Source organism: Centruroides vittatus, unplaced genomic scaffold (genome assembly GCF_030686945.1).
Source record: "Centruroides vittatus isolate TY-2023 unplaced genomic scaffold, ASM3068694v2 scaffold_1047, whole genome shotgun sequence".
NCBI classification, from domain to species: domain Eukaryota; kingdom Metazoa; phylum Arthropoda; class Arachnida; order Scorpiones; family Buthidae; genus Centruroides; species Centruroides vittatus.
Genome location: NW_027122669.1, coordinates 495345 through 510596, shown reverse-complemented (window position 1 = coordinate 510596; position 15252 = coordinate 495345). Strand labels below are relative to the sequence as shown.

The 15252-nt window shown below is 36.2% G+C and overlaps 1 protein-coding gene across 1 annotated transcript in view; it reads left to right on the top strand.

The window, feature by feature from the left end:
• The window catches only part of LOC136986476 (ankyrin repeat domain-containing protein 12), a 78550-nt gene that overhangs the window by 20416 nt on the left and 42882 nt on the right, over positions 1 to 15252 (top strand).

The following is a 15252-nucleotide window of genomic DNA, read 5'->3' as shown; positions in this document are numbered from 1 at the left end:
TTTGATGTGACGTTAGATCTCTAGTCTGTCAATTTTAGACCAAATTTTGATAATTATATCAACTTTAATATAACCTTAGGTCAGTCTAGTAATTTATATTTGATTGATTTGAGTTTTGGTAATAAGTATGATGATGATTCAAAACAGATTGAGACTGTTTTTCTTTTTTCCCGATATAGACCAAAATTTATTAGTGCTGTGCTGTTGAAAGTAAAGCACAAATTTCAGATCTGTATCACTGTAAAGAATGATTATCAATGCATCTGTCCAAAAAAAAATTTGCAGAAGTATGATACTTCACTGATTACTAAAGTGTGCAGAATAAATGTTTGCTACTTTCCTATGATAAAATATAGACTGATTATGATGAGCAACCTGAATTATGGGAATTACAGCAACAGTAGTTAAAGCATCAAAGGCAAAGATTCTGAAGAACATCTGAAAGGATGGGCTACTACATATTTTCAAGGACTGGTAGAAATGATGGCAAAAGTGTGTTGAATTTCATGGGAAATATTTTTAAGAAACAACAGTCACTAAATATATACACGAAATCCTCATTAGTTCAAAATTCAAGGGACGAAATAATCGTGACTTTGAATTATCCGAGATTTACATATTTCTGTATAATAGGCCAAATGCCACATGATGTAATTTATTAAGCAAATGGTGTACGGTTTCATATACAGAATGCTATGTTAATTAAATAATAACAATATCAGTAATATAAAAAAAACTGCAGGTAAATATCACTTGTCTCGTGAGAACTTCACCAGTTGCCAGATAGGTTTTATAAAAAGTAAAGCAGAAATCCTCGAAATGTAGCCCAAATTATTTTTAAACTGGCCTGAAAAGTAGTAAGTTGCCCAAATATAGTAGTCTAGATTCCTGAATGTAGTCCAATCTTGCAATCCCAAAGTATTTTATGAGATCAGAGAAAAAAGGATAGTCTATGTGTAAGATGACACCTGAAAATGTGTGTGTGTTACTGTAAAAGCAAAACCATATTGATCAGACTAGAGTTGTTCTTGGTGTATTGTTCTCTTACAGCATGGAGGAACTTCGATCTAAATGAATGAGCTAATGTATGCATATCACAGAATTTTCGCTTCAAATTTTGAAATAGCTGTACTTCACACTAACTGAATTCCTTAATATGTAAATCTCTATATCCCTGACTGGGACAAGAATACAGTCACGAACTAATGTGATTTCGGACTATCCAAGTTTGAATTAACGAGGGTTTCCTGTATATATATCATCATCATGATCGACCATTGTCATTCCACTGCTGGATAAGTTTCCTCTAATTTTTTCCATTTTTCTCTGACCAATGTTTGGTTTTCTGGTATTTTAATTTACCTCAACTGGTTTCCTACACCACACACACACACACACACACACATATATATATATCTGTACATTTCTCAGCTGAACCATGCTGTTATGCAGTATCATTTATCAGCGTATAGCATAAAAAATATCAATAGCCAGGTAGTTGCTCAATACTAAATCCTTGCCTAATCATCCATGGGGGTAACTAAGTGACCAATGCACGATTATGTGGAAGTTTTATCCATTTCAGTCCTGTCTGTTACAGAACAGTGAAACAAATACTTGGTCACACTAGACATTTTTACATAGTCAGTATTTTTATAAAAATTAATTTTTTGTAACTAATAATTTTATTTAAAACTCTTATGATCACACTGAAAGAAAGTTTAGAAAATACATGTATTTTACAAAATAAAGTTTCAAATTATTTATAAGTTATTTAGAGAAAAAATATTTCTTCTGAAGACCACTTTTTTTATATTTTCTCACTGATGAAATAGTTAATATACAGTTATTAACAGTTTGCAGTGTCAGTTTGAGAATTGTTGTGTTCCGTTCCAGTAGGTTGCAAAATATGCTTCTATAGTCTGTCAAGGAGTGAATGTCTCTATGGAAAATACACACAGCATTATTTGTCATTGTTGAATACCCACACAAGCACTGCCAAATAGCATTATAATCAGTAAGAGTGTAATTTGCAACATACATTGTTTATTGCCAGTTGCTGGTTTATTTTGCAAGAGAGATAAAAATATTGCTGCATGGCAAAATTTGCATTAAGCAGTGGAAACTCTGATAAGTAATATTAAACACTACTTTATTGTTACATTTACCTAAAACAGAATTTTATTTTTAGTCAACAGATAGGCATACTGGCAGTGATTTCTTTAGAAAGAGCACTATATATGTATGTAGTAATCTTTCTGAAGGAATATATATACAGTAGAGAGTCGTTAATCCGAATCAATTGGGGACTGGGATTGTTCTGATTAGTGATTTGTTCGAATAACCGATTATGTACGAAAAAATATATTAACTCGTTTGATGTTCAAATTTTTCTCCGTTATGTGTCGCTTTGTGTTGAATTTTTCTCTGTTGCGTGTCTCTTCGTTTTGAATTTTCATCGATTTTAAGCCTGACGAAAATTTTTTAATAATAATCGACCCTATTGTATCGTTAAAAACTATTTCTTTATTTTGTACAAACAAAATAAATATATTGAAGAATATAAAAACATCAAAATTATACTTTAGAAGTAAATCTAGTATCAAAAACGTTTGATTCAGCATGACACAGTCTGACTGAAAATCGTTCGGATAACCGGCGATTTGGATTACCGGGGTTCGGATTAACGACTCTCTACTGTATAAGCATTATTCTGGATTATCGTCGTCATCTGCGCTACTGATATTCATTGCTGACTTTTGAGATTTATCAGCGAGTGTAGTAGTAGTGTTTTTTGTTTTTATAAACAAGTCCAATTTTGTTTAGACAGTTTGTTGTTTTTTTCGTTATAAATTTCATTATAACAGGCAAGTGCTTGGTGTATGTTGCGTTCTACCTTTGAAAATCTATTGTTGTCTGAGTCCATATTTTCAAATTTTTTAATTGCCTCATTGATTTTGCTAAAAGCTGATGCCATTTCTTTCAGCACAAATTTTTTAGGTGGTTCTTCATGTTCATCCAGTTCTTTTAGCTCTATTACATTTTTATCTGCAACTCGTTGTTCCTCAATCTCAATTAGGTCTTAGTTTGTGAGTTCCTCCACATTATTTTCCAAAAGTTGATTTACATCTTTATTATCAACTTCCAGATTTAATTGTTGAGCAAATTGTACAATAACATTAACTACCTCTTCTATTTCCTCTTTTCTATTAAAGTTCATATTGTTATTAAACATTTTTAAGAGTTTGTTCTACATGCTGTTCATGCATTTCGTTGTTACATTGGACCATTTTTCTGATATATTCTTTATTACATGAAAAATGTTATAATTTTTCCAAAATTTTTTCAATGTCTGATCTTTCTCAGTTCCTGCAATTGGTTGGGCAAAAGTGATTCTTAAATAATGCACTTTGAAGTTAGCAATACACCCTTGATCCATCGGCTGTAGTATGTTTGTGGTATTAGGTGGTAAATGAACTATTTTTATGTTTGGATGGGACTCTCCTAAGTGTGGAGGGTGACCTGGAGCATTCATTGTCAAGAAGCAATACAATTTTAAAAGCAATGTTTTTTTTTGTCACAATATTTCTTTACTTCTGCAACATAGCAGTTGTTAAACCAGTCTTCAAAAAGGCATTGTGTCATCCACACCTTCTTATTGGCACGATAATGTAGTGGTAGTGTGTCCTTACTGATTCTATTGAAGGCTCTTGGATTTTGGCAATGATATATCATAAATGGCTTCAATTTATAACCAGCAACATTTTCAACAAAAGGGTAGCACGATCTTTAAATACAAGGACTATTTTTTAAATAAGGTCTGTTTGTGAATGAAAGTGAGAATAATGCGCAATCATGGCAGTATGCATGCACTTCTGCTCCGAGCAAGCTTGCGCATGCGTTTTGACGCCATTTGCAGCCATATCGTCTGTCTGTATGCTGAGCTGTAGAAGTTTAAAATGTTTAAGAAAATTGAGTCTCCCGCTGACTGTGAGGTACGATCTGTTATTTGATTCTTGAGTGCAAGAAACTTGGCAGCAGCGAAAATTCACCGTCACATTTGTGAAGTTTACGGTGATAATGCTATGAGTGACAGTAAAGTTCGAAAATGGGTAAGAATGTTCAAGGATGGGCGAGTTAATGTGCATGATTAGCCACGCCCTGGTCGACCTTCTCTTATTTCTGTAGATTTGGTTCGTGATGTTGATAACAAAATTTGAGAGGACCGACAATTTACGATTTCACGATTATCAATTGAATTTCCACAGATTTCAAGATCAGTTTTGTATACCGTTGTTTCTGGAAACTGAATTATCGAAAATTGTGTTCTTGGTGGGTTCCAAGACTGCTTTCTGATGATCACAAAACAAAAAGATTGGACAGTGCTTTATCGTTTTGACTCGATACAATTATCCACACAGTCCAGATCTTGCACCCAGTGATTTTTACTTGTTTCAATACTTAAAGGAGTTCCTTGGTGGTCAACGGTTCAACGACGAAGAAGTGAAAACTGCAGTCATGGATTGGGCTTCTTCACAGGCGGCAGATTTCTTTGAAGTCGGAATTCAAAAAATTGTTGAGTGGTATGACAAATGTTTAAACAAAATGGAAATTATGTAGAAAAGTAGATAAAAGTAAGTAGAATATGGAAAAAAATATATTTTAATGATATTTACAGTATTTTTCTTCTTATTAAAAAATGGACCTTATTTAAAAAATAGCCTTCATACTTTAAAACTGGGCATGCATTTAGCTTCTTTTTGAATGTATGTCTATTCAGGAATTTTTCCAATGTAACGTGGTTTCATCCATATTAAAAATTTGTTCCTGCATATAATTTCCTTCTTCAAGCATTGCTTTAAAATTGTCCTTGAAGATTTTGGTTTTTGAAGCTTCATTTGCTGCCTCTCCACAAATCTTCACCTTATGGAAGTTTTCACGTTTTTTAAACCTTTCAAACCAGCTGGAGCTTGCATTGAAATTTTAATCATAGTTGTCACCCTCCTCCTCCTTTAAATCTTCGAAAAGACTGAACACTTTAGTTTGGATGGTCATGAGACTTAGTGGAACATTCTTTTGTAATAAATCTTCCATCCAAGTGTTTAAACATTTTTTCATTTCATGTATGGGACCATTTCAGTTTTTTGTGACAGTTGATTTTACTGATGCTGATCTCTTTTCTGCTTCACGAATCCGTTCTTTGTCCTTTATTATAGTTGAAACGGTCGAATGCGACAATTTATGTCCATGTGACAAGTTTGACACTGTTTCGCCGCACTCATGCTGTTTTATTAATTTTATTTTCATCTCTAAGTGTATTGCCTTTCTTTTTCTTTCACTGGTCTTACCAGCCATTTTGGGACTAAAATATCACAAATTAATGTAAAATAAAGTAGAATTTCCAATTTACACTGTGAGTAAACTACTTATAACAAAACAATTAGCCACCTTACACAAGCACACGCGAAGGGTAACTAACTGCACAACAAAACTAAAGATGACACAATCGATTGCAGAAGCGTGCAATCAATGACCAGAAGTGTGCAAGATATATATGTATATGATGTATATTTGATGAAAACTATAAAAAAATTGATACATTTTAAAAATTTTTTAATGAAATTTCTTCGTCGTAAGTGCGAATGGTCATAAATCGAGGTAGTCGTAACTCGAGCAGTTAGTTACTGTATATGGCAGAGTGATTATTACGTGGGAAGAAAAAGTTAGTCTCAGTTTGTTTCAACTTATATTCATATTAATTAGTTTGATTTAAAAAAAATGTTTTTTTCATTTTCTTCTCTATCCAAAAGGAAGTCTCCAAAAGTTAATTTTAATCTCTTCTCGGTCCAATTTTTTTCGGGCTAACCATACAAAAAGTGTCAATTTTTTATTATTGGAGTATTTGATATATAATTAATTTTTATGAAAAAACTATGGCAAAAAATCAGCTTCTACACATGTTTCTTTTTTTAAATAAAATAATTTTAATTATTTAATCGAAACTATTTTATTTATAAATATTTTTAAAGACTCGTTAGAACCTCAGGTGGAAATACTCTCGATCTCGTTTCTCTTAATCTGACTTTATAATTCGGGCTTCACTCACTTTTTTCTTCATCTCGACCTTCTTAATACCCGATATGAATTTTTCCCAATCTTTAAGGAACAATCTATTTATATATTTGAAAATAAATTGTCATTTCAAGATGATAATTGTAGCAAATATACAGCAATTCTACCTCATTGATGGATAACCTAAGATAGGATAATCCGGAGCCTGTGTGTCCATATATTGTCTTATTATATACATTTCTAGTATTAATTTTATTATTAAACATTTGTTTTGTAACTTTGCCAATAGAATTGCTGATTTTCGGTCTTTCAGAGTTTTGTCCTTAGGATTATTTTAAAGAATCTTTTTAAACAGGCTCATTTCAAATCAGTAATTTAAAATAATCCGTATAAAATACTTTAAATATTCCAGCAATCAGTGATACCATTTGTATCATTGAAGCATAATTCATGGATAGAGAATAGTTAGATGACTGAAGTGTTTTAAACTATATCTATCCAAATTTTTTCTCTGACAGTTCCTTTTTAAAAGTCTAAATGTATCTTCAATTCAGCATTGTCTTAGATTCAAAGTAATATATTTGTATATCAGATTATATTTCAAAAAATTACATAAGATCCATCTAATATCAGTATTAGAGAAGATTTTTGTAGTCTTAGCTACATTAGTCTTCTATATCATTGAAGTGATGTCATAGTGTGATGATTCGTGACGAGGTGTAACGGTTTCCGCGAACAGACCGACACAAAATAATAATCAAAACATGTTACTTTTAACAAAGGTACGATTTTATTCTCGCCAGAAAGAACAGAAGCAGGTTTTTTATGGATCCCAACTTTACAAAGAAAGGCTTTTTTTTTACAGTCTAAAAAGCGCGCTCAAAACGGAACCCGACAAATTATACGCGTGCAGATCTTAAAACTAAACTTATCCTACTTATAACTAAAGGGAGGAACAATATATACATGTAGATAAAAATAGTCGAAGATTGAAATACTTGGTGGGATACCACTCTTGAGTCCTGTTTGATTATTTTATAGGCTTCCCGTGTTCTCGGTGAATCTCTCACTCCCCCGTCGTATCCTTTCCTTTTCTTCTGCTGCTCACTTATCCGCCTCGGTCGAGAGCTTCCTTTTCACACCTTCACTCTCCACAGTCCAGTCGAAAAGTGATTCACTTTTCATTCCTCGAGACCCACGGCGCCGTCCCTTCTATTGCTCTATACGTTGTCTCTTTCTTAGAAACGATAATCCCACCCAAAGGGTAAAAAGGAGTGGTGGGGAAAGTAAAGGAGGATAGATAATACAAAAGAAACAAAGGAATTGCTAACACTAACTTATATTACATATTAAAAACATATAAAATACGCGAATAACATGGCCGACGGCCACATACGCCCCCCGAAGAATTAAACCCCGTAGTGCAACCTACGGTAGTTTACTTTATTTCTCCTTAAATTATAACGGTGTTGAGGTTCCGCGTCTCTCACGGTAGTGGGGTCGCTTTCCGTGTCCTCCCTCTCCTCGTTTCTTGATTGAAGTGAAGTCGGATCTGGCCCTATATTCCGTCGGGGAATCCAAGTCCTTATGTATTCCTCCGGTTCACCGCTTTCTAAGTCATCGGCTTCTTCCCATACTTCCTCATCTTTGCGATGGCGCGAGGATATTTTTCTGCTCTCCCTATATATTGGGGAGTAGCATGGCTTAATCCGATCGGTGTGCACCACCCACTTCCCTTTCCGCCGGTTGCTCCTCAACTCCACCGTGACGGGTCCTAAGACACGTGAGATCCTATACGGTCCCAGGTACTTGGGGGAAAACTTCCCCAAGCCTTTCCTTTTTCCTTTACGCATCAACCATACTCTTTGACCCTCCTTCCACACGCTTTGTTTCCTCCCCTCATTTATCCGCCCCCTATTTCTCGAGTTTCGATTCCTTCCCAGTTCATATGCCGCTTCTCTTATTGCATTTAACTTATCAATAAACCTCGGGCCGTGCTCTCGGCCTTGTTGATTTTCTAGGTTTTCTTCAGGAAAAGCACTTGGGAACCGAGGATCGAAACCATATAATAGATAAGCAGGAGACTCATCCGTAGCGGAATGGGTTGAATTATTATATGCAAATAGACCCGTGTTGATGAATCTGTCCCAATCACGGTTGTTACCTCCTGATATTTTTGCAATTATACCACAGATGGTTTTGTTAAATCGTTCGCACACCGAATTGGAACACGGTCTATATGCGGTTGTCACATTATGTTTAATCGTGAGCTCGTCGCACACCTTTTGGAACGTGCTGGAGGTGAAGTTCGCTCCCCTGTCAGAGACGATCACCTCAGGGCACCCATACCTACAAATGATGTTATTAAAGATCGCCTCAGCAACAACCTGGGCTGATTGATTGGGGACAGGCATTGCTTCCCCGTACCGAGTATATAAATCGACGACCGTAAGGATGTACTTATTCCCCCCGTAAGATGTTTGGAGAGGACCAATTATGTCAGTAGCCACCTTCTGGAAGGGAAACTCTGCAGTTTCCGTTTCCTGAAACGGCGCTCGACCCCCGTGTAGATTGTACCTTTGGCAGGTCTTGCACCCTTTTATTATACGCTTAACGCGGCTTTTCAGGTCTTTGATGTAGTAATACCTGTCAATAAGATCACACGTTTTTTTCACACCTAGGTGACCAGACAGCGGCGAACTATGGAATAGCCATATCACCTGGTCGGTCATGTCCTTCCCTACGCATATGCGAGTCCACCTCCTGAGCCCCATTTTTCCGGGCTTTACGTGTACGACCACATCACCATCTAACTGGAATTCAGATCCATCTCTTCCACTAGGCACCCATCCGCCTTTCCCTTGATGTTTGTGGCCTTCCCGTATTTTTTTTAAGAATTCATCTTCCCCTTGAGATTCAACCACTTTCTGCCAAAGTTCTTGATTTTCTACGACGCTATTACACACTTCATTTCTCACCTCTCCCATCCCTGAGCTTGGCCGCGACAGCGCGTCGGCTATCCCATTATGCTTTCCTTTTATGTGATTGATCTTTACATCGTAATCTGCCAGTTCCATCGACCATCTCATTAATCTCCTATTATGATTTCTCATATTGCTCATAAACACAAGTGGCTTATGATCAGTGTGTATTACAATCGGATATCCTAACACAACAGGTTTAAAGTGGCGCAGGGACAAAACCATCGCCAAACACTCCTTCTCGATCGTGGAGTACTTCTCTTCGGTATCATTGAACTTCCGGCTAAAGTATCCCACCGGGTAGAAATCACTGCTTTCCATTTGCCCCAGTACCGCACCAACACACTTATCCGATGCATCGGTATATAGGTGAAATGGGGCGTCAAAGTTGGGGTGTCTTAAGAGGGGGGGCTTTGATAACATGGTTTTAAATTCATCAAAACTTTCCTGACACTTCTCATCCCATAAAAATTTCCTATTCTTTTTAGTCAAATTGGTTAAAGGTAATGCCAAATCGGAGAAACGTGGTATGAAGCACCTAAAAAAACCGACCATACCTAGGAAACTCCGGACGCCTTTTATATTACGGGGGGCTTTCACATCACGTATTGCCTTGACATTGTCCTCGTCCGGGAGTATCCCACTCTGGCTTATAATATGCCCGAGATACTTAACCTCGCTTACGATAAAGCGGCTTTTTGATGGATGCAACTTTAGGTTGCTCCTATCGAGTGTGCTTATGACCTCACCCAATAGAGTTATATGGTCATCGAGGGACTTGGAAAATAGTACAACATCATCCTGGAAAATATAACAATTTATCCCTACAAAACGGGCCAACACCTTGGACATCACGGCTTGGAAGAACCGGCCACTATTTTTCGCTCCCTGTGGGAGGCGGCACATCTGGAATTTGCCCCACGGAGTGGAGAAAGCATAAACATGCCTAACAGATGCATCCAAGCTTATTTGGAAATAGCCGGATTTCAGATCTAATACTGAGAAAAATTTACTGCCGTGAAATTTGCTCAGGATTTCATCTACGCGAGCGATGGGGAACTCTTGCGTCTCAGTGAGGTCATTGACCCGTCGGAGATCCAGGGTCATCCGGATTTCCCCATTATCTTTCTCTACAATGTGAATGGGCGAGTTCCACGCAGACGAACTCTCCTCGATGATCCCTGCTTTTAAATAAGACTCCGTTAATGCTTTTAATTTCGGTAAATAACACTCCGGAATCCGGTATTGGCGTGTACTCACCGGTTTACTTTGGTCAATTTCTGGCTTGTGTGATACCCCAATCATACCCGTTAGCTCCTCAATAGACTCGGCGAAACATCCCGGGTGTCTCTCAAATATTTCGTAAACCCATTTTTTCTCCTCTTGGCACAAACCCTCCAGACCCTTAATTGTTACAGGAGTGACATTAAGGCATTCATTATACTCCCCCTTATCTATGCTATGGTTAGGGGCAATCCCTTTCACAGTCATCCTCACACCATCAATGATCTTGTATGCGTTGTTGACAGCGTCCATTCCTAAAATGCCGTCGTAATCAATATGGCCGGGCAAGTGCATGCACGCTACCGTCGCATTACATTCTTGGTCGCTGTAACTTATCTTAACCCTTAGGACTTTCTCGGATTCGGTAACAGCGCCGTTTATCCCCCTGATTCCTACATTCTCGCCCTCTATTGTTGCGCCCCTTACGTCCTTCCGCGACAAGCCCTCTATCACAGCCGAACTTATTATTGATCTCTCCGCGCCGGTATCGACCAGGAAATATAGCTTAGTATTCCCGATTTTCCCCTCAGCGATGGGGAGGCCATTCCGCGACTTGACTATCTTATTGGTCAGACTGAGTTTTATGTAAGGAACGTTATGCTGACCCTTCTGACGCTCCTTTACCAGTTTAAATGGGGGTTCTTGCGGCTTGGGCAGTCCCGGGCGAAATGCCCTACATTATCGCATGCGTAACATCGTTTATTAGAAGTATCCCTACTCTCCCTTTTTCTTTCATCTAACAATCTGCTTACTGCCTCGACTAGCGTATCGACTTTCTTTTCCAATTCTATAATTCTCTTATCACCTTTGTCCTTTCGTGATTCCATGCTATCGCACCCCCCAACCACTGTGTCAGATCTCTCTTCCGTCACTATGCTAACTCCCCTTCGGTCGAAACGACCGTTACATTCGACCTCTATTGACTCCTCGGTCTCGGCAATTTCAAACGCCTCATCTAATGTTTTCGGGGCTCTCCGTAGCACATTGCTTTTAAGGCCTCCCCTTAAACCCTTGATAAAACGCTCTAATATCACATCATCGCGCAACATACTTAGCTTCTCATTATCCTTTACCACCCTTGCTAGCAAGGTCCTTGTTCGTACTGAGAAGTCCGTCACAGATTCGCTACTTCCTTGCCTAAGATTCAAGAGCTGGTCGACGATGTCCCTGTCGCCAGCCTCTCTTTTACTAAAGCACTTGATTAGATCGCGCTTTATATCCTTATAAGAACCGGGGTATTGTTCCAACAGGCACATAAAAGTGGTCAGCGGCTCACCTTTCAGCCTGGATTGTAGCACCGCTACCTTTACCTCGTCATTCCAGCTGGCTAGGCGCGCTATATTTTCGACAGTTTGAAAAAACTGTTTTACGTTTACGGTATCATTCGGTGATCCTGAGAACATGGGGATCATGCCCAGAAAACCCGTAACTACTAACGGCGGACTGAAGCCAACCCCATCACTGGTATTAGAACTCTCGACTTGGCAACTCGTGGCCATTACAATACAATTTGCAATTTTGCTATACACAAATTAACAATAAAACGCCACGTGGATACTTGAAACAATAACAAGATGCCTTTGTTACAGTCGGGATCCTGTCGCGGACGCCATTGTGATGATTCGTGACGAGGTGTAACGGTTTCCGCAAACAGACCGACCCAAAATAATAATCAAAACACGTTACTTTTAACAAAGGTACGATTTTATTCTCGCCAGAAAGAACAGAAGCAGGTTCTTTATGGATCCCAACTTTACAAAGAAAGGCCTTTTTTTTTTACAGTCTAAAAAGCGCGCTCAAAACGGAACCCGACAAATTATACGCGTGCAGATCTTAAAACTAAACTTATCCTACTTATAACTAAAGGGAGGAACAATATATACATGTAGATAAAAATAGTCGAAGATTGAAATACTTGGTGGGATACCACTCTTGAGTCCTGTTTGATTATTTTATAGGCTTCCCGTGTTCTCGGTGAATCTCTCACTCCCCCGTCGTATCCTTTCCTTTTCTTCTGCTGCTCACTTATCCGCCTCGGTCGAGAGCTTCCTTTTCACACCTTCACTCTCCACAGTCCAGTCGAAAAGTGATTCACTTTTCATTCCTCGAGACCCACGGCGCCGTCCCTTCTATTGCTCTATACGTTGTCTCTTTCTTAGAAACGATAATCCCACCCAAAGGGTAAAAAGGAGTGGTGGGGAAAGTAAAGGAGGATAGATAATACAAAAGAAACAAAGGAATTGCTAACACTAACTTATATTACATATTAAAAACATATAAAATACGCGAATAACATGGCCGACGGCCACAATAGAAGGGCCATTGAAAGAGGGGAGATAGGGATTTTCCCTGGACCCAGAGGCAATTTAGTGGCTGTAGTGGTTCCTTCTCTTATAAATGAATGTTATTTAGGGATCTACCAACAGATGAGAGACCTACCTACACTTAGATCCCATACAAGTCATGTTATTTAAATTCAAAGAGTTTCTTCTGAATGGAGTTTGATGACCACATGATTTAATTGCTAACAGGAAAAAGTATGATGTACTGTACACTATCAAAGAGACAAGACACTACTAAACTTAAGTGCATTGTGACAATGTCACAATAAATAATTGCTCATTTCGTATTTTATCTTTCTACCTCAATCTCTGCTTGATCACTTTTCTGTTATCCGTTTTTTTTTTAAAATAAATTTTCTATATTAATTCTGTATTCTCTTTATGCATCATGCAGCCATACCATCTTAATCTTATCTCTTTTATATTGTCTGTAATGCTAGATAAACCAAAAATATTAGCAATAAAGTAATTTTTGTAATTACTTTAATACTATAAACTGCTCTAAAAATATGGTTCAATATATTTAAATTTATTTGCCTTTAAATGAAGATTCTTCTTCAGTAGAGAAATAATTGAAAGTTCTCGTATAAAGGATCCATTGAGTTTGGAGGACTAAGGGTTGGTTTATAGACCATCGACAGTTCAGTGCTGCAACAGCAGGGTTTGCGAAGTTCCACTACATTCACTGTCTTCTCTGCTAGACATTGAATTATTGATGTATGCTTCTGATCTAGTGGCATGTACAGGTACATGATACCATATGTGATGCTGTATTGGCATCTAACATCAAAGTTGAAAATTATTCAATTTTGACATTAGATGCCAATGCCACACCAAGTTTGACTATAAACTGGATGATGATCTTGTCAACTCTAGCAATTACTATGACCTCAAAATTCTGTGCTGTCATTGGACTATATATATTTATTTATTTTTTCTATTAATTTTCATATTTAAAAGTTTTTAGTTTATTATGTATTATTTATTTTAAAAAATGTGAATTTTAGTTAATTTTTTCAATAGTATACTTATTAGAGTAGTATATTATTTAGCTATCTAACTCGTGTCTACAACGTATTAATTAAATAACCGACTATGAAAAAATATACACAAAACAGCACTTAAAGTGAAGAAAGAATTTGAAAATTACGCAAGGACTTTTATATTTTATTGAATTCAATCACCATTAAAAATTGTACAGAATTCATCTTAAATTACTATTTATAACCATTAAAATTGTCTCCCAATTTTTGTATTGTTTATTAATTTGGCTTTAAATTATTTATTTATTGACTAATAAATTTTCTAATTACAAAGGTAGCGCAAACTTGAGTAGGTGGGCAGAGTGGGTGAAATCGACGAAAATCTTATCGGTGTGGGATGGGCATACGGTCAAAATGTTATCTCGTCAAGAGTGGAGACAGATTCCTCATTCGACCAGATCTCTGTCTGCTCACCTTCCTAGTGTATGCGCATCCGTAACTTATAACAATGACAGATTTTTCTCCATTTGCCATACCCGCCCAAGTTTGTGCTTTATCTCTATAATATTACGATAAATTTTAAAGATTAACATTAAAAAACTAAATATTTATCACTAGTAGTTGATGACTTGCATAATGAAGAGTTTTAAATTACAGAACCAATGTAATTATCATTAAAAAAAGATACTTTTGCTAATTTACCTCGGGCTTCTTAGTTTGTTTTAGAGATCTAAATTAAGCAAAAGTATTTTTTGTATGTTTTTAATGATTATTACACTGTTTATTTACATTGTAACGTTCCTTTCGTAATTTAAAACTATTTGTTATTTGTGTCTACGCAACATGCACGATCCATTTCACTCTCCAATCTGCAATATTCGCACGCGGTTTGAGACACGAATGTAAATGATTATTTGAATTTATGCTTTAAATTTAGTTGGTTTGAAGTAAATTAAATATTTTGAAGAATTATTATTATTTATGAAAAATATACTTAGTGTTGCATGAAAATACTAGAAAATAGAAATTTATGGAAGAAATTTTGTATAACTTAGAAATAATAATATATATAATGAAGCATAACAAAATATATATCTTTATATAATTATATACCATTCTTATATATTGTATATAATAAATAACTGAAGAAGTTTATATAGGTTACATTCGATAAATGCATGAATTTAATGTTAATGTTTATGAATTTGTATACCATTAATTGCATATCCCTTGATGAAAATTGTATTTTGGCAAACATGTTAAACTTCTCTGATAAATTTATATGATTTTCAAAGGGGAAAAGCTTTTTATACAGGTTTAAATGGGGTGTGAATATGGTTAATAAAGTTAAATAAAATTTTTAAAAATTTAATCATAATCTATTGAATATATACGTATATTTTTATAATAACTTATTAACGTATTTTATGGATTCCTGGTACAATTTTGAGTTTGCAGAATATGCAATTAATTCCAAAGAAATATGTATATATATATATTTTTTCTCTATTATTAATAACTTTATTTGTTTATTACTTGAATATTTCCATAAACAAAGACTGAAATTAATGAATATTCTGTTACATTGAG